Below are 23,968 nucleotides of genomic sequence, written 5' to 3'. Positions count from 1 at the left end.
CACCCTGCCCATGGGGGTAACTTGGGCCTACTATAGGGGTGCCTTACATGTAAGAAAAGGAAAGGTTGGGGCCTGGCAAGTGCGTGCACTTGCCAGGGCAACATTCCAGTTTACAACTGCGTGTGCGGACACTACAGTGGTCGGTCTGAGACACATTTACAGGGCTACTCATGTGGGTGGCACAACCAGTGCTGCAAGCCCACTAGTAGCATTTGATATACAGGCCCTGGGACACAATGTGCATTTTACTAGGGACTTATCAGTAAATCATATATGCCAATCATGGATAATCAATCATATCACAATTTATACAGAGAGCATATGCACTTTAGCACTGATCAGCAGTGGTAAAGTGCCCAGAAACCTATAGCCAGCGAAAACAGGGTGAGAAAAATAGGCAAAAAGTTTGGGGATAAACCTGCCAAAAGGGCCAGGTCTAACAGAGAACAAAGGAGGATTTAGGTGAGTGGCCATTCAGGGAGCTGGAAGGAGGCAGAGATCCGGAGGCAGTGATGATGGCCCTACAGGGGGGACCAGCAGGACTGGAAGGGACAGATGAGAGACCTGTCAGCAAATGAGAGGCTAGACAGCGACCCGAAGGAGTAGATGAGAAACCAATAAGAATCAACAGAGCAGCGAGTACCTTGACAGCAAAGCAAACACATTTTAGATTGAAAACATGTATGAGCCCTAACAAATTCCCAGCTTTTGAATTCCTTAAGGCTACATTTTGCTGAATTCTTGGCTTCCCAATTCTGCCTGGCAGTTAAGTTAAGGAAATATTATAAACCACATAGACGGCATGTGTCCCCTTCAGTGAGTGATGCAGCGCGGAATACAAAATCCCTCCCTTCGTCACAGACCATAGATCTTCACAGACACATTCAATCACTTCATGCACTGGTGGGGCCCATAACACCAACATTCATTCTCTATTGATCTGTATTTCTAAGGAGGTGATTGTTCCATTCGCTGTAATGAAAGGAAATACCCGTAGTCCCTAATGAGCGATAGGTTCACCTAACCTTCTCTATCTCATTAAGACCTGAACATCACCCTTAGTATTCCTCCCATGGATAGGCCATGGATCAGCTAGTTGTTGGTTTTAGAGATTTCTAATTCTATAATTACTTTACATCAATACATTTCTTGAAATAAACAACCTGACACAATTCTTGTAATTAATAGATGAAAATTTATCTAACTAATGCGAGAAAAGTCATTAATTAATCAAGCAGCAGATCATCATATTTACCTATTCTGGCTAAATGTCGTCCTCTAAGTCAAATTCAGATATTTTGTCTCTCTATGCCCATAGAAAGCAATTATTTAGTTCGTCAGGAAATTGGGCATCTGATCAGTCCGTCAAAGATTCAGGGAAACAGCTGTCCTGCAGTGTCACCGTCCTCTCAGTCAGCATAACGTCAGGAAATCGAAAAGCGCGCTACCAAACCTCTCTATTCTATCATTTTTATAGTAAAATCATTGCAACATGTAACAAATGCATGGGTCACATTTCTCCTGATTGGTGGATTCGGTGTCATCCGTAAAGTTCTCACAGGCATCTTGTCATGAGGTCATGACACGTGTTAATACCGGTTTCAAGAAGTTGTCTATTGTCTTTCAATTTTGGACTTGGTCCCGGAGCGTCCTTGATAGGCACAGTCTGCCTAGGGTCGCGCTGAGGCCACAGTAGCTTGTCGTTAGCGCAGGCGCACTTTGCCCAGGACTTCGTCTTTGTCAAGTCAGCAATATTCATCACCTTGGTCGGCCAGTTTTACTAGGCCAGAATGAGCAACTTAAGCAAAGAAACACAAAAACTTAATTAATACTTAGAAATGGCTATTAAAATGTTATTCCCTCGCTAAACCCTTTATGTGTGTGTATTTATCTAGCAAAAAGCAACATTCTTTGCAGGTTATACTTATTTTATAAAGCACGAATCACAAATACATCACGAAAGCAACACATAACATGCAAATTCTAATTGTCTATCATTAATATGCGTACGGAATTTAGTTTACGTATTAATTAGGCCATGCACATGCAATTCCCACGTGTATTTCTTATATTAGTAAGGTTGATAAATGAACACAGCAAACCAATTAGTACAATTACTATTAATTAATTATTCGTATTAATATAAATATGCAAAATGGAGAGGGTATACAATTTTTAAGAAAAACCCGCCCCAGCAATCCCCCCTTTGGAGATTTTATCACCACCACATCACTAAATTTCTTTACCCTTTTTACGGAAAATTTTGAAATGCGTTCTTGCTCTTATTCATAACTCAGTTTCTTTGAATTCTTCTATTTTTGCCTTTTTATACATACTCTCTTTCCACTCTTCTAATGTTATCTCTTCTAAATCTATATCTTGATTCTTTTCTTTTCTTTTTAGTTTTTCTCTTTTTGTTTTATTCTTTGTTTTCTTATTTCTACAAAACACACAACCTAATCTTAATATTAATAAAATGGAAATTACACACGTTAATGGAAATAATATTTTACCTATAAATGTACTACCTATTTTAACAAAGAAATTCTTAATAGCAGCTATTTTCTTTCCAATCCGTTCCCAAACACCTTCAACCTCCAGTGGTGCAATTTCGTCATGCAATTCAGTAATATTTTTAATGTAGAGTTTTAGATCTTTACTTTCGTCTGGAATGTAAGTGCAACAATGTTGAACTTTCAGCATTCCACAGACTCCACCCTCTTTTGCCAATAGTATATCAAGACGTTTTATCTTAAAGGGTGCTGGTGTGCAAAGCATAGGTTGGTCGTCCCCTTGTCACTGAAACTAGTTTTTTGTTATCCACAGGTCCTGATGAGAGACCCTGAAATTAAGGGGTCTTGAAACGCGTAGACCTTTTGGTGTGATCACAAGAATTTGAATTTGAAAAAGAAAATAATTCTGAGAGATTTGAATTACCAAAACAAATTTCTTTCTGTGGTCTTTTGAAAAAAAATATATTTAGTTGTCTATGTCTTTTTGAGAATCTTATTGACTTGAATGAATGATTAGTTGTACCAGTGTGTTTGGTTTCAGTATGATTGGGTGTCTTGAATGCTTGGAATGAGTTTGTGAATGGTGTGGAATATATTGTACAAAATATATGTCATTGATGTGAAGTGTAACTTTCTTTTAAATTTTGCAATACGGAAGGTGTATTAACTATTTTTGAAATAATTAAATTTGATGGATTAAATCGACGAAAAGAAAGGTCTCATACGCATTTTGTTGTTTCCCAAAATGTGTCCTCATAAGTTGTTTTGAGGTGTATAATATTTGCAGTACTAGCAAATTTGTTGTTTATTTTCCTAATAGTATATCAAGGGCAAGTCGATTTTGCATTCCCATAGCACGCATGGCAACCATTTCAGTATTGACCAATAAGAATCCTCCAGCGGTGATTGTAGATAAGCGATCCACTACTGTTGATAATTTTCTAATTTTATTTGCATTCAGAGAAATTCCCACTGCTGGTATCAATGCTCCAAAGATATCACCCACAATTTCTGCCCAAGATTCTCTCTTACTACGTATTAAATGGTTAGTTAAGCTATGTACACCATCTTCTCCTCTGTCCATGTGAAAGATTTTTGGAAAAACCAGGCCTACGTAACATGTGCCATACCAATGGTCTGGCAAACGATAATATGCCCTGTTCCCACAGATAAAATATAGTCCAGGGAAAACTGGATCTCTTCCACCTTTAAATCCCCATCCACCCATGATTCGGTATGTATCATGGCACTCACTATTACCTAAGAAATAATTATCATGAGCAGTTTGATTCCTTCTTATACAAAATTTTCCTTTCTGAGGCCAGTCTAGAGCTATTGTTGGAGTAGATTCTCCCTTCAATAGATGTTTTTCCATTTCTATATCCCAAGCTGTTCTTTCCACTTTTCCTTCTGAAGCCTTTCTATGCATTTTAAGTCGTCTTTCCTCAACCATATCTAAGAATGTCTTTTCTTCTTTCTGCAAACTGCAAGTCAAATTGTTTCTGAAAATATATTCTAATGTTAGTTTACTAGTTTCTAAGAGAAATTCACCTAATACTTTAGCAGGTTTTACCTTATTCAGTTTATTATTAGCAGGTACTTGTGCGAAAATGTTATCTACATCCGAAAAATAATACTCTAATTTCCCTGTCTGATAAAACAAACTAGCTATTACACTACATGTTATTCCATAAGTGGCTGGAAGGTGATGATAAGTCACTCCCTCTGCCACAGAGGCAGGTAACTGCATGCAGACGTAGCAGTCCCTTACATCCTTGTCTTTACATATTCATACAACAACTTTGAAAATACATTGTTAGAAAAATCTGTTATGGACCTATCTTTATGTAAATGACTTCTATCTGTTACAGTCGGAACTACCTTTGAAATTTTTACTATATTAGTTTTGTTTTCACTATGTCCTTCTAATGTATCTACAGTGACCTTAAAAGAGATCACATGAGCAAGTATGCTCCATAGAAGCATTAATAATCCTGTACAACAGCAACATGTTTTACACCATCTTTTCATGAATGTACATATACGTTTACTACTATCTATGTTAGCCACCTTTACTAAAATGGACTGTGTCTTTTGACTTAGCCTCTTTTACTCCACAACTAGTTTCTAACCCAAGGCTTCTAAGCACCTACGTGGTTCTACCAGTTTTCTACTTTTTGCTTAATTTATTGTTTTTCCACATCAACAGCTTCTTTGTTCTATTCAGTTTGGCAATTCATCATCCTTTGCCTCTTTCTCGTAATCCGGATACAGAATTTCCTGAACTTCCGCTTCTTCTTCTCCAATGTCGGACAAGAGAACTCTCAGGATTTCCGATTCTTCTTCTTCTTTAACCACTTTCAGTACAGTCTCCTCTGGATTTCCTTGACTATATGCCTCTTGTTTTTCTTCAGGCAGGGCCACGTACATCTATTCCAGTGACTTATACTTCTGGTTAGGTTTTCTTGTTCTTTTTTTCTTCTTTATTCTGGATCGTTTCCTCTTCATTTGATTTTTCTTGGCTAGTCACTTCATTCACCTGCTCTGCTCTTGGTGAATTTACTCGTGTCAGCCGATATCTCAATCTCTTTATTTTGTTTGGCCACACTTCATCCTTTGCAATTCTTTTCAGTTTACCTACTTTATTATTCTTCTCTTCTCTCCAAGCTCTTTTCCTTAGGACTCGACCTTCAGGTATTTAGTTCTCACTTTCTTCAGATTCTGTCTCAACTTGCTTTTTCTCTCCCACAATTTCCTTTTCCACCACTTGTTTTGTTTTCCCTACTTCTGTCCCTCCTCGGGTCTCTGACACGCAATCTTCCTGCTGGCTACTTGTCCCTTCACCTAGCTGGATGTTGCAGTTCCCTAGACCTCCTCGGGGGTCTTCTGCAATCTGTCCCTCTCTCTCTGTACCTGTCCCTTCTTCACTCAGATCTATTATTTCAGGTGGAATTTCTCTCAGTCTTTCATCTGGGACTTCCTTTTCCCGAATTTCTTTCACTGCTTCTTCATGATCTTTTCCTTTCTTCTTTCTGTGTTCTTTTCTGGGACCTTGTCTCCCTTGTTCGTTTTCAGAATCTGAACTGTTATCAGAAATCTGCAATCTCCTTCTCAGAGAGATACTTCTGGGGACCAATTTTAGATTTTGTTCTGTCTCCCCCCTTTCAGAGTTTTCTTGTGTTTTTGGCTCTTCATTATCTGATTCAGTACTTGACTCTGATTCATCATAGTATTCTTTTTCTGTGCTGTCCACAGGATTTGGAATCCTCAAAGTATGGCTGGCATGGATCCAGTTTTTTCAATCCAGCACACTTTACAGCTGTTGTCGTGGTCAGAATGACTTGTCTTGGTTTTCCCCACCTTGGAACCAAACAATTTCTTCTTCTGTGAACTTTTATCCTTACCATCAAAAAAAAAAAAAAGGGGGGGGGACCAAGGAGCCAGTTAATGGTCCAGTGTCCATGCTCCCAAAGATTATATTACCACAAAAAAGGTTGGGCACTGTTCCAAAGATAGGGTCCAGAGATTGACCCATATGTCTTATACAGAAGACAAAAAAGAAAAGATGGGAGTCCCAGGTTAAACAGACCCACCACAAGGGGGAAAGCACATGTCTTGCCTCTTGATGCCCTCACACACCCCGAGGGGTGTCATGCTTCATCATCGGGCTATGCTCCTCGTCAGGCCGGCGCTGCAATTCCCAACAGGCCCCCCGAAGGGTCACTTTCTCGGAGATCTTTTGAGGCATGCCGGATGGTGTATGAGGGTGTGTGGGGTGTGGGCTTTAAATGAGGGTCGCTAGAATGTGTGTAAAGAGGATTAAAAATGGCTGGGGGTTATATTGATGTAGTAACCCTCCTGCCAAAAATAAGAAACTCTAAATTAGAGTATGGTCCCCAAGGACACATTGTACCTCGGTGTCATTAAAAACGGTCAACATGTTTCGCGCCTCTGTCGCTATTCAAGTCGTTGGCGCTTCATCAGGACCAAAGAAGTGCAAAAGGTAGTGACATGCACATGAGTGTGTGCGTGAATATAAAATTGAAACGTAAATACCCACAATATATGTCAGGGCGGGCCAATTGTACTGCTCTTGAACATAACCTAGGACACAGAAACAAAAGAGGATACAGTTACAAAGGACGTGCATTAGACTGGCTTAATGCAGCGTAGTGTGCCACAATCGTGTGCACCACATACCAATGTCATACAAAGAAAAAAGGAAAAAGGACGAGACCAAGTGGGGATACATAACTCCCTTGTCTGTTGTTTACTTAAAACATGGAGGATACCAAGGCAGGTGTATCGTGGCGTGTCAATATTACAAGGAAACCCTCTTGTATGACGAGCGGAGAGTCTCCCTATTCGTAGTGATATACACTCTATTATAAAAGGGGGGTTTCTCTACTTGTTGAGATCCCAGACAAGTTTTACTAGACATCCAACAAACAAATTCCCTTGAGGTATGCTTACCTCTAAATGAGCACAAATCACCTCAATGGCTGTTGGCGATTAGACGCCCGCACCGTGTCAGGTTGCTGAGATAAAGGCATGACAAAAAGTAAGCACAAGTGAACAGGGGGTGCTGTCATCACATCCAAAGACATAGGTTACGTGACCTTATCCCCAATCGTCATCGGGTACTCACTGTCGATAGCAGGTGCCTGTACTTCTTACACCTATGCGTCCAACCGCCAAGCCAGTAATACATTGGAGGCAGTGGGACGGAGCTTTTAAACTCGTAGGTTCCTCGATAAATCCTACTTCCTGGGCGTGCCATGCTTAGAGTTGCAAAAGCGCATGCGTGCAAATGCGCCCTTACTGTGCATGCGCAAACCGGGGCTAGTAATCCCCTGAGCATGGGCGTCCCGAGTGGAGGTTTATTATTAACGGCACTCTATGCGGTCAAAACACAGCTTATAAAACGTGTACCGGTCAATGCCAGGGTGAAGCGATCTGGTCGTAAAAGGTAGGTAAAGTCCTCCTAATGGCTGCGTCTACTAAACTCTCAACGTAGATCACAGTAGGCATACCCATAATGGTTAGTGGAGTATAGCCCATGCCACATATTTATCTGGGATAATCAAATTACTACATCTTGTGTATTGTTGCAACAGAAAAATGTTGGTAGTAAAAAGAGATAAGAGGAATGAAAAGAACGGGGGGCCTCCACCACTGAACCCACATTACAAGGAGAAAGTATCACTCATATCCAAGTCTAGGAGCCTTACATTTTGAGGATATATAGGTCTCATGTATGAAGGGAAATGGAAAACAGAAGGGAAAGAAAAGATAAACGGTCCCTCGGCAAAACTGCCGTGCAAGTATTCCATCAAAAAAAAAAAGGGGGGGGGGGGACCAAGGAGCCAGTTAATGGTCCAGTGTCCATGCTCCCAAAGATTATATTACCACAAAAAAGGTTGGGCACTGTTCCAAAGATAGGGTCCAGAGATTGACCCATATGTCTTATACAGAAGACAAAAAAGAAAAGATGGGAGTCCCAGGTTAAACAGACCCACCACAAGGGGGAAAGCACATGTCTTGCCTCTTGATGCCCTCACACACCCCGAGGGGTGTCATGCTTCATCATCGGGCTATGCTCCTCGTCAGGCCGGCGCTGCAATTCCCAACGGGCCCCCCGAAGGGTCACTTTCTCGGAGATCTTTTGAGGCATGCCGGATGGTGTATGAGGGTGTGTGGGGTGTGGGCTTTAAATGAGGGTCGCTAGAATGTGTGTAAAGTGGATTAAAAATGGCTGGGGGTTATATTGATGTAGTAACCCTCCTGCCAAAAATAAAAAACTCTAAATTAGAGTATGGTCCCCAAGGACACATTGTACCTCGGTGTAATTAAAAACGGTCAACATGTTTCGCGCCTCTGTCGCTATTCAAGTCGTTGGCGCTTCATCAGGACCAAAGAAGTGCAAAAGGTAGTGACATGCACATGAGTGTGTGCGTGAATATAAAATTGAAACGTAAATACCCACAATATATGTCAGGGCGGGCCAATTGTACTGCTCCTGAACATAACCTAGGACACAGAAACAAAAGAGGATACAGTTACAAAGGACGTGCATTAGACTGGCTTAATGCAGCGTAGTGTGCCACAATCGTGTGCACCACATACCAATGTCATACAAAGAAAAAAGGAAAAAGGACGAGACCAAGTGGGGATACATAACTCCCTTGTCTGTTATTTACTTAAAACATGGAGGATACCAAGGCAGGTGTATCGTGGCGTGTCAATATTACAAGGAAACCCTCTTGTATGACGAGCGGAGAGTCTCCCTATTCGTAGTGATATACACTCTATTATAAAAGGGGGGTTTCTCTACTTGTTGAGATCCCAGACAAGTTTTACTAGACATCCAACAAACAAATTCCCTTGAGGTATGCTTACCTCTAAATGAGCACAAATCACCTCAATGGCTGTTGGCGATTAGACGCCCGCACCGTGTCAGGTTGCTGAGATAAAGGCATGACAAAAAGTAATCACAAGTGAACAGGGGGTGCTGTCATCACATCCAAAGACATAGGTTACGTGACCTTATCCCCAATCGTCATCGGGTACTCACTGTCGATAGCAGGTGCCTGTACTTCTTACACCTACGCGTCCAACCGCCAAGCCAGTAATACATTGGAGGCAGCGGGACGGAGCTTTTAAACTCGTAGGTTCCTCGATAAATCCTACTTCCTGGGCGTGCCATGCTTAGAGTTGCAAAAGCGCATGCGTGCAAATGCGCCCTTACTGTGCATGCGCAAACCGGGGCTAGTAATCCCCTGAGCATGGGCGTCCCGAGTGGAGGTTTATTATTAATGGCACTCTATGCGGTCAAAACACAGCTTATAAAACGTGTACCGGTCAATGCCAGGGTGAAGCGATCTGGTCGTAAAAGGTAGGTAAAGTCCTCCTAATGGCTGCGTCTACTAAACTCTCAACGTAGATCACAGTAGGCATACCCATAATGGTTAGTGGAGTATAGCCCATGCCACATATTTATCTGGGATAATCAAATTACTACATCTTGTGTATTGTTGCAACAGAAAAATGTTGGTAGTAAAAAGAGATAAGAGGAATGAAAAGAATGAAAAGAACGGGGGGCCTCGTAGGTGTAAGAAGTACAGGCACCTGCTATCGACAGTGAGTACCCGATGACGATTGGGGATAAGGTCACGTAACCTATGTCTTTGGATGTGATGACAGCACCCCCTGTTCACTTGTGCTTACTTTTTGTCATGCCTTTATCTCAGCAACCTGACACGGTGCGGGCGTCTAATCGCCAACAGCCATTGAGGTGATTTGTGCTCATTTAGAGGTAAGCATACCTCAAGGGAATTTGTTTGTTGGATGTCTAGTAAAACTTGTCTGGGATCTCAACAAGTAGAGAAACCCCCCTTTTATAATAGAGTGTATATCACTACGAATAGGGAGACTCTCCGCTCGTCATACAAGAGGGTTTCCTTGTAATATTGACACGCCACGATACACCTGCCTTGGTATCCTCCATGTTTTAAGTAAACAACAGACAAGGGAGTTATGTATCCCCACTTGGTCTCGTCCTTTTTCCTTTTTTCTTTGTATTACATTGGTATGTGGTGCACACGATTGTGGCACACTACGCTGCATTAAGCCAGTCTAATGCACGTCCTTTGTAACTGTATCCTCTTTTGTTTCTGTGTCCTAGGTTATGTTCAGGAGCAGTACAATTGGCCCGCCCTGACATATATTGTGGGTATTTACGTTTCAATTTTATATTCACGCACACACTCATGTGCATGTCACTACCTTTTGCACTTCTTTGGTCCTGATGAAGCGCCAACGACTTGAATAGCGACAGAGGCGCGAAACATGTTGACCGTTTTTAATGACACCGAGGTACAATGTGTCCTTGGGGACCATACTCTAATTTAGAGTTTTTTATTTTTGGCAGGAGGGTTACTACATCAATATAACCCCCAGCCATTTTTTATCCACTTTACACACATTCTAGCGACCCTCATTTAAAGCCCACACCCCACACACCCTCATACACCATCCGGCATGCCTCAAAAGATCTCCGAGAAAGTGACCCTTCGGGGAGCCCGTTGGGAATTGCAGCGCCGGCCTGACGAGGAGCATAGCCCGATGATGAAGCATGACACCCCTCGGGGTGTGTGAGGGCATCAAGAGGCAAGACATGTGCTTTCCCCCTTGTGGTGGGTCTGTTTAACCTGGGACTCCCATCTTTTCTTTTTTGTCTTCTGTATAAGACATATGGGTCAATCTCTGGACCCTATCTTTGGAACTTTTATCCTTACCCAGTCCCCTGGGCTCAGATCATGGGCTGGCTTCTTTTCAAGAGTGGTGGCATCCGCTCCAACCTGATGAAACACAGAATGAACTGCGTCAGCCAGGCCTTTACAGTACTCCAACACCATGTCATCAGTTATAGTCATCAGCTTGTTGACTGGTATAAACACGTGTCTCATTGCGCGTCCCATGATTATTTCATGTGGACTTAACCCTGTTGTTCTGTCTGGTATTGCTCTGATTGTCATAAGTACTAGAGGCAAGACATCAGGCCATTTCATTCCTGTGGCTAAACACATTTTCCCAATTCTATTTTTGATCGTACCATTCATCTGTTCAACCACACCAGAAGCCTCTGGCCGGTAGGCACAATGCAGTTTCTGTTGTACATTCAATGCTTCACTAATCAATTTTACGACCTCATTATGGAAATGTCCTCCTCTGTCTGATTCGAGAGTCACTGGGAACCCGAACCTGGGAATGAATTCTCTCAACAGTAGCTTTGCCACTGTCATACCATCATTTCTTCTTGTTGGGAATGCTTCCACCCACTTGGAGAATAGGCAGACTATAACCAGAACATACCTCAATCTGTTACAAGGAGGCATCTCAATGAAATCCACCTGCATTCTGGTAAAAGGCCCTCCTTCTCGGCCTATGGTTCCTAGACTCACTACAGTCTTTCTCCCAGGATTGTATTGCTGACATATTAGACATCTCTGACATAGACTTTCTGCTACAAGTCTAAACTTGGGGTTGTACCATGTCTGCTTAAAGGACCTGATCATGGCGTCTCTCCCTATGTGTTCCTGGCCATGATACATCCGTGCCATGGTAGACATCATGCTATCAGGCATAACTGGTCTTCCATCTCGATAGACCCACACATGGTCTTTTTCTCTTGGTGCGCATCCTGCTTTTACCCACTGTTTCATTTCCTCATCTCCTGAATCTTCCTGTAATTGTCTCACCTCATCCCAAGTTCCCACAACGTTAGTAAACATTAAGGAGCAAGAAAACATTTCCCTTTCCTTTGCCCGATTGACTGAATTCTGCTTGCGTGCGCAATGCTGTGCCATGTCATTGGCGTATCTATTCCCAGTAGTGATGTAATCACCAACCTGACTATGAGCAGCACGTTTCACCACGGCCAACTGTCTAGGCAGTTGTATCGCCTCAAGCAATTTTCCAACCACTTCCGCATTCTTAATAGGAGTTCCACTTGAGGTCAGGAAACCTCTTTGTAGCCATAGTTGGCCAAAATCATGGTCAACTCCGAAGCCATACTGGCTGTCAGTTATCACAGTCACTCTCACACTCTTCCCAATCTTGCATGCTCTAGTTAAAGCAACAAGTTCAGCTACTTGGGCTGACCTTACTCCTTTCAGGTAGGATGCTTCCATCACTGCTGCAACCGTGCATACTGCATATGCTGCACTTATCACTCCCTCTCCTGTTCTCAAACATGATCCATCAACGAATAACACATAATCACTCTCTGGCAAAGGTACATCCTTTATATCCGGTCGTGGCTTTGTGCAATATTCAAGCACATCCAGACAATCATGATCTGCTTCGTCTCTTACTTCCACATTCTCTGCATCAGGCAACAATGTTGCAGGATTCACATTCAAACACCTCACAAGGCTCACATTTGTTGCACCTAATACGACCTTCTCATACTTAGTCAGCCGACTATGCGTCATATACTGAGTGCGACTTCTGGTCAGGAGGATCGCCACATCATGAGGTACAAACACTTTCAATCAATCAATCAATCAGTGACACTTGTAAAGCGCGCTACATACCCGTAGGGTCTCAAGGCGCTGGGGGGGGGGGGAGGGGGGGGTGCCGCTACTGCTCGAACAGCCAGGTCTTCAGCTTCTTCCTGAAGGAGAGGTGGTCTTGGGTCAGGCGCAGGTCGGTCGGGAGGGAGTTCCAGGTCTTGGCGGCCAGGTAGGAGAAGGACCTTCCTCCTGTAGTCGCTCTTCGGATGCGGGGGACGGCGGCGAGGGCGTGGTTGGCTGATCGGAGGTGGCGTTTGGGAGCGTGGAAGTTGACTCGGCTGTTGAGGTAGCTCGGGCCTTGGTCGTGTAGGGCTTTGTGTGCGTGGGTGAGGAGGCGGAAGGTGATTCTTTTGTTGACGGGGAGCCAGTGAAGGTCTCTCAGATGTCCGGAGATGTGGCTGGTTCGTGGGATGTCGAGGATGAGTCTGGCTGAGGCGTTCTGGATCCGCTGGAGTCTCTTCTGGAGCTTGGCGGTGGTACCGGCGTAGAGGGCGTTGCCGTAGTCCAGTCGGCTGGTGACGAGGGCCTGGGTGACGGTCTTCCTGGTCTCGGTGGGGATCCACCAGAAGATCTTCCGTAGCATGCGTAGGATGTTGAAGCACGCCGAGGAGACGTTGTTGACTTGCCTGGTCATGGAGAGGGAGGAGTCCAGGAGGAAGCCCAGGTTGCGTGCATGGTCTGTCGGTTTGGGTGCGGTGCCCAGGGCGGGAGGCCACCAGGAGTCGTCCCAGGCGGAGGGTGAGGAGCCCAGGATGAGGACCTCCGTCTTGTCCGAGTTCAGTTTCAGGCGGCTGGTCGTCATCCACTCGGCTACCTCTTTCATCCCTTCGTGCAGGTTGGATCTGGCGGCGGCGGGGTCGTTGGTCAGGGAGAGGATCAGTTGGGTGTCGTCGGCGTAGGAGATTATGCTGAGGTTGTGTTTGCGTACGATGGCCGCGAGGGGGCTCATGTAGATGTTGAAGAGGGTGGGGCTCAGAGATGATCCTTGAGGGACGCCGCAGGTGACTTCGGAGGCCTCTGACTTGTACGGTGGTAGGCGGACTCTCTGTGTTCTTCCGTCGAGGAAGGAGATGATCCAGTCCAGCGCCTTGTCCTGGATTCCGATGTTGCTGAGGCGCCGTACTAGGGTGCGGTGGCAGACCGTGTCGAATGCCGCAGAGAGGTCTAGGAGGATGAGGGCCGCTGTTTCTCCATTGTCCATCAGGGCTCGGATGTCATCGGTGGCGGCGATGAGGGCGGTCTCGGTGCTGTGATTGGCTCGGAAGCCGGACTGTGAGGGGTCGAGGGATCCGTTTGTCTCGAGGAAGGCGGCCATCTGCTTGTTGACGGTCTTCTCGATGACTTTGGCTGGAAACGGGAGGAGCGAGATGGGGCGGTAATTCTTGAGGTCGGTGGGGTCCGCCGTAGGTTTCTTTAGTAGGGCGCTGAGTTCGGCGTGCTTCCAGCTCTCAGGGAAGATGGTGGTGTCGAAGGAAGTGTTGATGATGTCTCGCAGGTGGGGTGCGATGACAGCGTCGGCCTTGTTGAAGACGTGGTGAGGGCAGGGGTCGGTCGGTGATCCGGAGTGGATGGAGTTCATCGTGCGGATGGTGTCTTCGGTGCTGATCGGGGTCCAGGCGTGGAGGGTGGTGGTGGGGGGTGGTTGTTCGGTCATGGTGTGCGTTGGTTGGTTGTTGAAGCTGTTATGTATGTCCGCGATCTTGTTGTGGAAGTATGAAGCGAGGGAGTTGCAGAGGTCTTGCGATGGGGTGATGTCGTTGTTTCCTGCGCTGGGGTTGGAAAGCTCTTTCACGATGTTGAAGAGTTCCTTGCAGTTGTGTGCGTTGTTGTCCAACCGGTCTTTGAATGCTGTTTTCTTGGCGGCGCGGATCAGCTGGTGGTGTTTCCGGGTGGCAAGTTTGAAGGAGGTCCTGTTGTCTGGTGTCGGTTCCCTTCTCCAGACTTTCTCGAGGGCTCGACAGTTCTTCTTGGAGCTCTTGAGTTCGTCGGTGAACCATGGGGCCTTCTTGCTGCCGGGTCTGCTAGGCGGGGTCCTCAGTGGGGCGAGTTCGTCCGCGCAGTTGCTGATCCACTTCGTGAGGTTGTCGGCGGCTTGGCTGGGGTTCGCTGAGCTGGCAGGAGGGTGCTGGTTCAGGGAGTGGCGAGCTGGTCTGCTGTGATCTTGTTCCAGCTTCTGCGGGCTGCCTGTTGCTGGTGTTGGTGGGTCGTCGTTCTCTTGAAGGTGAAGTGGACGCAGCTGTGGTCCGTCCATTGAAGCTCTGTGGCGTGGCTGAAGTCTATGTCTGTGCTGGATGAGAAGACTGCGTCGAGTGTGTGTCCGGCGAGGTGGGTGGGGGTGGACACCAGTTGCTTGAGTCCCAGGTTGGCGAGGTTGTCGAGCAGGGTGCTGGTGTTGCGGTCGTTGTTGTTCTCCAGATGGAAGTTGAGGTCTCCCAGGAGGATGTAGTCGGCGGAGGGGAGGGCATGCGGGCTGACGAAGTCGGCGATGTCCTCGCTGAATTGTGTGCGTGGTCCAGGGGGTCGGTAGATCAGGGTGCCTCTGAGGGTGGTGTTCGGGTTGGTGTGGATCTGGAAATGCAGGTGTTCGGCGCTGGTCAATGGATATCCCATCACAATTCCTTCACTTTGCTCCAAGCTTCGACATGTTGCAGCCACTGCCTTCAAACACCCAGGTAAAGCTGCAGCCACTGGGTCAAGCATTGAAGAAAAAAATGCAATTGGTCTTCTCAACCTTCCATGTTTCTGAATCAACACAGAAAGCGCACATCCATTTCTTTCACTGCAATACAACTCAAACTCTTTCTCGTAGTCAGGCATGCCTAGCGCTGGTGCTTCACACAAACCATCTTTCAATCGTTTGAATGCTGCCAATTCTTCTTTATTTAATTCAATGGGATCTTTCACATCACTTCTCGTCAGACGTACCAAAGGTTTTGCAATCAGGGAAAAATTACTAATCCACTGACGACAATACCCCACCATTCCCAGAAACATTCTCACCTCTCTTTGGGTCATGGGGGCTCTCATTCCTTTTATGATTCTGATTCTGTCTATTGTTATTTTTCTCAGTCCTTTCTCAATTTTATGTCCCAAATACTGTACTTCCTTTTTACAATACTGCAATTTTGCTGGGGACACCTTCAGTCCTCCATCTGCCAAATGATTCAGCAAGACTATAGTATCTACCTCGCAAGCTTCACGTGTTTTCGACGCCACCAAGAGGTCGTCGATATACTGCACTAGTATTGAGCTTTTAGGCATTTGTAAACTTTCCAATGATTTCTTCAACAATTGATTAAATATTGAGGGGCTTTCTGTATACCCCTGTGGGATTCGGCACCATGCCAAAATTTGCTCTCCAAACCGAAATGCAAAAATTTGCTGACTGTCATGGTGCAATGGGATAGAAAAGAAAGCATGTAATAAATCAATCACTGTATACCAATCCGCATCATGGGGAATCTGGTACAAAATCACTGATGGATTTGGCATAATAGGACAACACGACACAACGATTTTGTTTACCTTTCTCAAATCCTGTACTATCCTGAATTTCCCATTAGGCTTTTTCAGTCCCATTATTGGTGAATTACATGGACTACTCATTATTTTTCTCAAAATTCCTTGCTTGATCATTTTCTCAATTATTGGAGTTACTCCTTCAATTATCTCAGGTGTCAATTTATATTGGGGGACATTTGGATAGGTTACTCCTTCTTTTACAGTTATCTTTACTGGATCTACATTTCTCATTAGCCCTACATCTTCTCCAGTGAAATCCCACACTTCCGCTTTTACAGACTGTTTCAGTTCTTTAGGTAATTCATCAGGGTTGAATGCTGCATATGTTCCAGTTATTTCACTCTCTCGATTGGCTATTGTCATTTTATACAATACATCCTCATCTGGTGTTTCAAATGCTATTCCATCTGGAGTACAAAATATGGTGCAATTAATTTTGCACAACAGGTCCCTACCTAACAGATTCACAGGACTGGTGTCGCACACGACAAAGCGGTGCATTTCAGTAAATTTCCCTATACTAACTTTCACTGGTTCTGTAAGGTATGTTTTTATCTGTTTGTTGGACACGCCAACTACTTGGATTGTTTCATCCGAAAGAGGAAGATTCTTAACATCAGCTGACCTAACAGTTGATCGAGTAGCGCCAGTGTCCACTAGGAAAGTAATATTTTCATTATTAATCTTCCCATCTACAAATGGTCCTGTCTGGTCTACTTCTAGAGTTGCGCCAAGTACGCACTCTTCTTCCTCCCTTCGGCACCGTCAATAGCCTCCTTCTGAGTCACTCTCATCACTTTGCAGACAATACTGCGAAACAGTGCGAGCGCGTGGCGGCTTAGTTACCTGTTCTTCATTGTAGAATCCCGATTCATTACTATACTTCTGAGAGTTTCTGCTCTGCGGAAAAGGTGGTTTTTGCACCTGATTCTGTGGGGTTACAACCTGCTGCTGTTGCTGCGGTTGACCTCTCACCTCATTCTGCACCTGTGGATTCAATGACGAATTTTCATTATTAGTATTGGCAGGAAATTTACACTCGGATTTCCAATGCCCTAACCTACCACAATTATGACATGGGAACTTCTTTTTAGCTTCTTCTATATTACCTTTCCCTTTTCCTGGGCCGATTCTCGGTTTAGGTCCTGGATTGTTTGCCTGTTCTACTAATTGAGCTTCCTGTCTTTCCGCTACCTTCACCTGTGCCCACATAGCCTTTTCTTTTAACTTTCGCTGGTTTGCCTCAATCTCATCACTAAAATATTTAGCATGTCTCAAAACTTCGTCTATTTTCTTATTTTGCCAATCAACCGTATGTAGTTTTATCATATCACCAATTTCTGGACGCAAACCATATACAAATCTGTATACGAAATGACTCAAATCCTTATCACTCAGGTTCTCATCTCCACTGAACTGTTTAAAAGCCAGAATTAACCTCTCATAGTATGCATGTACTGACTCCTTACTTTCTTGATGTGTCCGGTCAATTTTTACCCAATCTGTCTCTTTAGGGGGTACCTTATTTTTCAAAAATGCCATAACCTGTTCATATTTCTACATGACTTCTGGGCCGGGAGCTCCTGTCTTTAATCCCTAGGGTATTCTTGAGTTGGCCAATTAATCATGAGCTTGCATTCTGTCCACAAATCTGCTGGTACTATTATGTCAAATAGGCTATTCAGATCTATCCATAGTACTTTAGATAATTTTACAAACCTGTCCACTTGTCGGTACCACTCGACAGGCTTTTCGCGTAGTCAAGGGAAATCATTCGTAAAAGACAAAATGTCCTGTCTTGTCCAAGGGACGTGTACATATCCTCCTCCTAGAATCTCTCTCATGGGGTATTCTGTTAATACCTTTTCTTTCTCTCTAACAGGGAATGCTGATACTGTTTTCTCTGAGGCATCGTCACGTTTTCTATACCACCTACTTCTCCATTTATCCACATCTCCCCATTTTCTCAATAAAATGATTATGTCCTTAATCTGACCTATCCGTCCTGTGGTATTCAGATTGTCAATATCTTTTTCAGTGAAATCAATTCGATAGGGTTTCTGCAACGCTTTTACCTTCTCAATGTCTATTCCCATTTCCTTTGCTACTTCTCCTAGTCTTTCATGCAAGTTTTTCGCTCTCCATGTCACACTTTTACACAGGAACAATAATTCTTCATCCTGATAGTTTTTCAATTTTTCAGTAGGGATAGTTCCTACTATCAATTCTTCTAATACCATTCGTAATTTGGCCACATCTATTGACTGGAATTCTTTGTCTTTTTTCTGTAACCCTCTGAGCCATTCACTTAATTCTTCTACAGATGGTCCTACTGGGTTTTCCATGTTACCTTGTTCTAAATTCCTCTGTGGTTCTAATAATGTTTCTACTGTCATTCTACTCTTTTCTGCATAATTCTGACTTATAAATGGATTATTTGAAACACTCGGTTCAAACATAATTACGGTCGGTCCCCATGGATTCTCATTCTGAGTCTGTTCGGGGCTCTCAACCAAATTATGGCTTCTATATGGTACTGTTAAACAATGTTCGCTATCCTTTTGTTTCGCAAATATTTGGCAATATTGGACCTATTGTTATGGGAACTGTTACAGCTTCTAGATTTTTGGTCAATTCTCTTATTTTCTCAGTTAATTCTAGGGTAGTTTTGGCCAATTCTGTCGAATTTTCACTACTTACTCTGCTTTCTGTCTGTTTTTCTGCTTCTCTCACGGAGTTACTTTTCCCTAGCTCTGGTGACATAGTTTCTGTTTTAATAGTTCGTAATGTTTCTTTCATTGGGGCACTTGGTGACAATGCTTCTGGTTCTGGTCGATACGGTGGTGGATTTTTATAAAACACATCATCAAGAACATCATCTTCTGATTCATTCGCTTCATACCCACTCGATTCCACATTATGCCTTTTCTCTACACACTTTCTTCCGCCATTCTCTCCTACCGATCTATCGGGAAACACACCCTCAGTCATGCTTGCATTTCGCCACCTTTTCATGCGATCATCATGCGTTTCATGTCCATATGATCTGCCAAACATGTACCTATATCCTCTACCATTTCTTTGTCTTTCTCGTTCATGCATTTCGTCTTCCCACTCCGTCAATGCCTCAAACTGCGTCGGTCTAGGTCTTGGTTCTAAATACATCATTTTTTCCCGTAAGCTTCTTAAAACGGCCAAATTAAAGGAACCATGTTCTGGAAATGCCAGGACTCCATCGTCCTTGGTATATTTTACCCAATTGTCTAACCAAATACAAGTATGGTATCCATATTTCGCAATCATTAAAGATGCGGGCGGTTTCGGTGGAGGAAGTACCTGTCCTTCCCTTGTCTTGACCTGTTTGTCCTTTTTAAACCACTTCTTGATTTTACCAAACCATGTTTTCTTCTCTTTGTCTGGTGGCTGGTAATACATTTTCTTGGTTTCCGTATATCACTAGTTTTACCACTGTACCGCTATTCTATCCAATCACAGCACGGTTTTACACTAACGCACCAATCAGGGGCGTCTACGTCACTGTCACAATCCTTTAATCCCAGCGCGACTCACACTAACGCACCAATAGGGAGCGTTTATGTCACCCTGTATTTCTCCACCCCTAGCGCGGATTCACACTAACGCACCAATCCGGAAGATTTTACACCTCCGACCGACTGTCCAATCCCAGCGCGGTCGTTCTGACGTCAGCAGCCGCTGCGGCAACTCCTGTTCCTGCCGACCCCTCCTTTACAAAATCCGCTCAGTTTTGTTTCAATTTCTACAATTTTATAAGTAACAACATAAAAACATCTCCATTGTCCGCTTTGCTAACCAAAGAACAGCAATAGACCTTTCTCACGAGAATTCCGTCTTTCTCGAGAACAGCGCTTACCTCTGCCCTACTACGGAATCATTACTTCCGTTGATAAAGTAGCACATCCCTCTACCTTACCCTTCTAGCAAGCATCAATTAACCGCTTCTCTAGAATTAAGACACCTAGTTGGAGACCCAATGCTCCTGAGAAATAACACTAGAGTTTCGCCATTAATCGGAATGCCTTTTTCATACGCACACTCCCACACAAGAAAATGTAGTACATTCACACAGAATCCTGTCTTTCCCGAGAACAGCGAACAGTCTGTCCTACTACAGAATTATAACATTTGTCAACAAAGCAGCGCTTCCCTCTACTTTGTCCTTCTATCACCTGCTACCTTTTCAGTGATAAGCGTTATCGGAATGCCATTTGGATTCCTGGTACCTAAGACCAAAATTTCACAGGTAACCCTTTACTTATCATACGCACTTCTCTCACACAGAGGATATCTCTAATGGCAACACACGACGATGCTGCCGAATCGAACCCAGGCAATGCGCTGTGCAACTTCAATCGCTACACGTTTTTCCCGTGTACCTACGGGCAACCACAATTCCGTCTTTCTCGAGAGCAGCGCTTACCTCTGCTCTGCTACGGAACTGTTACCAATTCCCGACTTCCTACATCCCAGAAGCCGTGCAAACACCATAAAACTCAACATAACTCAACATAGAGTGTTAGTACATAAATCAATACCAATCAATAATCAATAAGCAATGTACAGGCAATAATCACTTAACCAAAACAATAGCTAACCATCATACTGCTACCAGAAAAACTGATGCAGCGCGGAATACAAAATCCCTCCCTTCGTCACAGACCATAGATCTTCACAGACACATTCAATCACTTCATTCACTGGTGGGGCCCATAACACCAACATTCATTCTCTATTGATCTGTATTTCTAAGGAGGTGATTGTTCCATTCGCTGTAATGAAAGGAAATACCCGTAGTCCCTAATGAGCGATAGGTTCACCTAACCTTCTCTATCTCATTAAGACCTAAACATCACCCTTAGTATTCCTCCCATGGATAGGCCATGGATCAGCTAGTTGTTGGTTTTAGTGATTTCTAATTCTATAATTACTTTACATCAATACATTTCTTGAAATAAACAACCCGACACAATTCTTGTAATTAATAAATGAAAATTTATCTAAATAATGCGAGAAAAGTCATTAATTAATCAAGCAGCAGATCATCATATTTACCTATTCTGGCTAAATGTCGTCCTCTAAGTCAAGTTCAGATCTTTTGTCTCTCTATGCCCATAGAAAGCAAGTATTTAGTTCGGCAGGAAATTGGGCATCTGATCAGTCCGTCAAAGATTCAGGTAAACAGCTGTCCTGCAGTGTCACCGTCCTCTCCGTCAGCATAACGTCAGGAAATCGAAAAGCGCGCTACCAAACCTCTCTATTCTATCATTTTCATAGTAAAATCATTGCAACATGTAACAAATGTATGGGTCACAGTTCTCCTGATTGGTGGATTCGGTGTCATCCATAAAGTTCTCACAGGCATCTTGTCATGAGGTCATGACACGTGTTAATACCGGTTTCAAGAAGTTGTCTATTGTCTTTCAATTTTGGACGTGGTCCCGGAGTGTCCTTGATAGGCACAGTCTGCCTAGGGTCGCGCTGAGGCCACAGTAGCTTGTCGTTAGCGCAGGCGCACTTTGCCCAGGGCTTCGTCTTTGTCAAGTCAGCAATATTCATCACCTTGGTCGGCCATTTTTACTAGGCCGGAATGGGCAACTTAAGCAAAGAAACACAAAAATGTAATTAATACATAGAAATGGCTATTAAAATGTTATTCCCTCGCTAAACCCTTTATGTGTGTGTATTTATGTAGCAAAAAGCAACATTCATTGCAGGTTATACTTATTTTTATAAAGCACAAATCACAAATACATCACGAAAGCAACACATAACATGCAAATTCTAATTGTCTATCATTAATATGCGTATGGAATTTAGTTTACGTATTAATTAGGCCATGCACATGCAATTCCCACGTGTATTTCTTATATTAGTAAGGTTGATAAATGAACACAGCAAACCAATTGGTACAATTACTATTAATTAATTATTCTTATTAATATAAACATGCAAAATGGAGAGGGTATACAATTTTTAAGAAAAACCCGCTCCAGCATTAGTGCTGCCTTTTTAGCCAGCAGCCCATTCTTGCAATGTATAAGCATTAAACTACAAATCCAAGAATGCAGTTGTTGCTGGATAAAAAAAGCTGTAATGGTTAAAGGATGGCTCTGTTAGAAAAGAGAAAAAAAGCATGCATGCCCCCATTCCCAATTCAAACTGGAGACTCATAATTTGTTTAGCCAGAAACAGGCTTCATTTTAGCATTCAATTGCTTATAATTGCCACCACCCCATTGTTAATAGGAACATTCATTTGACCCAATTTTTTAACAAGTCTCCTTCATAGCTTTTTTTCTACATAGGGGTATGTTTGGGTTATAACCTTCCGCAAGTACTCCAGGAATGTGACACATTTGTTAACTTTTATGAAAAGGCTAATTTCTTAAATATATTTCACACTAGCATTAGAATTGCTTTATTTTCTTTGTATGTACCTGGGGCTTCAGCTGACTGAGATAGGTAAATATTTATGGTGTTTGAACAAACTGGGCTGGGCTGATTGGATCGGACTGGGAATGGGCTACTAGATGAGACTGGACAGGACCAGGTACTTTCTGTTGCTGGTTAATGGGGCTAGAATGGACTGGATAGGGCCAAACTGGTGCCAATGCAAATGGGGATAGAAAGGCTTTCTGCAGTCTGGGCTACCTCGGAAGGATGTAAACTGGGTTAGAGCTCATTGAGCATGGGTAGATCTGCTAGAAGTGTATAGGGTTTCAACACACTTGGTGGTCCTGGCTGTTTTTGATGCTGTCAATTGAGTTAGTATGCACTGGGTTGGTCAGGCTACTTATGATGGGTATTAATGGTTTAAAACTGGACAGTTAGTATAGTGCTTCTCATTGCTCAAAAGGTGACAATTTGTGATAGTTAGCTCTCAGTATGGACTTCATTACTTATTTTAACTGGCGAGAAAGTGTCACTCATTGCGTCACACATTGGGCAGTAGAATGTCACTCATAAGCATACATGCCAGCCCTCCTGATTCAGGTGGGAGACTTCTGATTTCAAGGCTAGTCTCCCGCCTCCTGATTCCTGCCTCCACAAACACGACTCTGATTGCTGAATCATGATCAGCTAGAAACAAGGCAAAAGTGAAATATTGTTGCCTGTCATGCAGTCTCCTATCTCTCTCCAAGAATTACCTCTGAGAAGAAAGGTTAACACTTTGGGGCATATTATCAAGACAGGCGATAAAATTATCGCCGCTTTAGCGGCAGAAAACTGCCGCTATAACGGCGATAATGGGCTTGATAATATGCTCTTTGGAATTCCAATTGAAGCCCATGTTAGATGTCATTCACATCTAACATGGGCTTCAATTGGAATTCCATAGAGCATATTATCAAGGCCATTATTGCCGTTTTAGCGACAGTTTTCTGCCGCTAAAGGGGCGATAATTTTATCGTCTGTCTTGATAATATGCCCCTTAGTCCTTAATTCTTGGAGGGGGAAATTAGAGCCTGTGACAGGCCTCTACCTTTTATTTCTGGCAGTTTTACATATAGCGCATACAAAAACGGAGTTTAGCCCTCTGTTTTTTGTTTGCGCTATGTGATTATTCCGCCAAAAATGAAATCTTGGTTGTCTTTTGCCATACACATCAATAGACCCGATTCAGGCAGATTGCCTCCCATGGCGGCTCCTCGAGGGAGTGCTGCGAGGCGGTGGGGTGGGTGGAGGAGGGGCAGGGTGGGGGTAGTAAACTTCGGCATAAGGCTGAAGCGAATTAAGTACATAAATAAATAAATATAACGAATTACATTGCGCGCGCTGCATCGCCGATTGGGTTGCAACGCGCGCAATGTAATTCATT

This window comes from Triturus cristatus, chromosome 8 (genome assembly GCF_964204655.1).
Source record: "Triturus cristatus chromosome 8, aTriCri1.1, whole genome shotgun sequence".
NCBI classification, from domain to species: domain Eukaryota; kingdom Metazoa; phylum Chordata; class Amphibia; order Caudata; family Salamandridae; genus Triturus; species Triturus cristatus.
The sequence above is the reverse complement of the archived record's forward strand: the minus strand, read 5'-3'. Positions refer to the sequence as shown.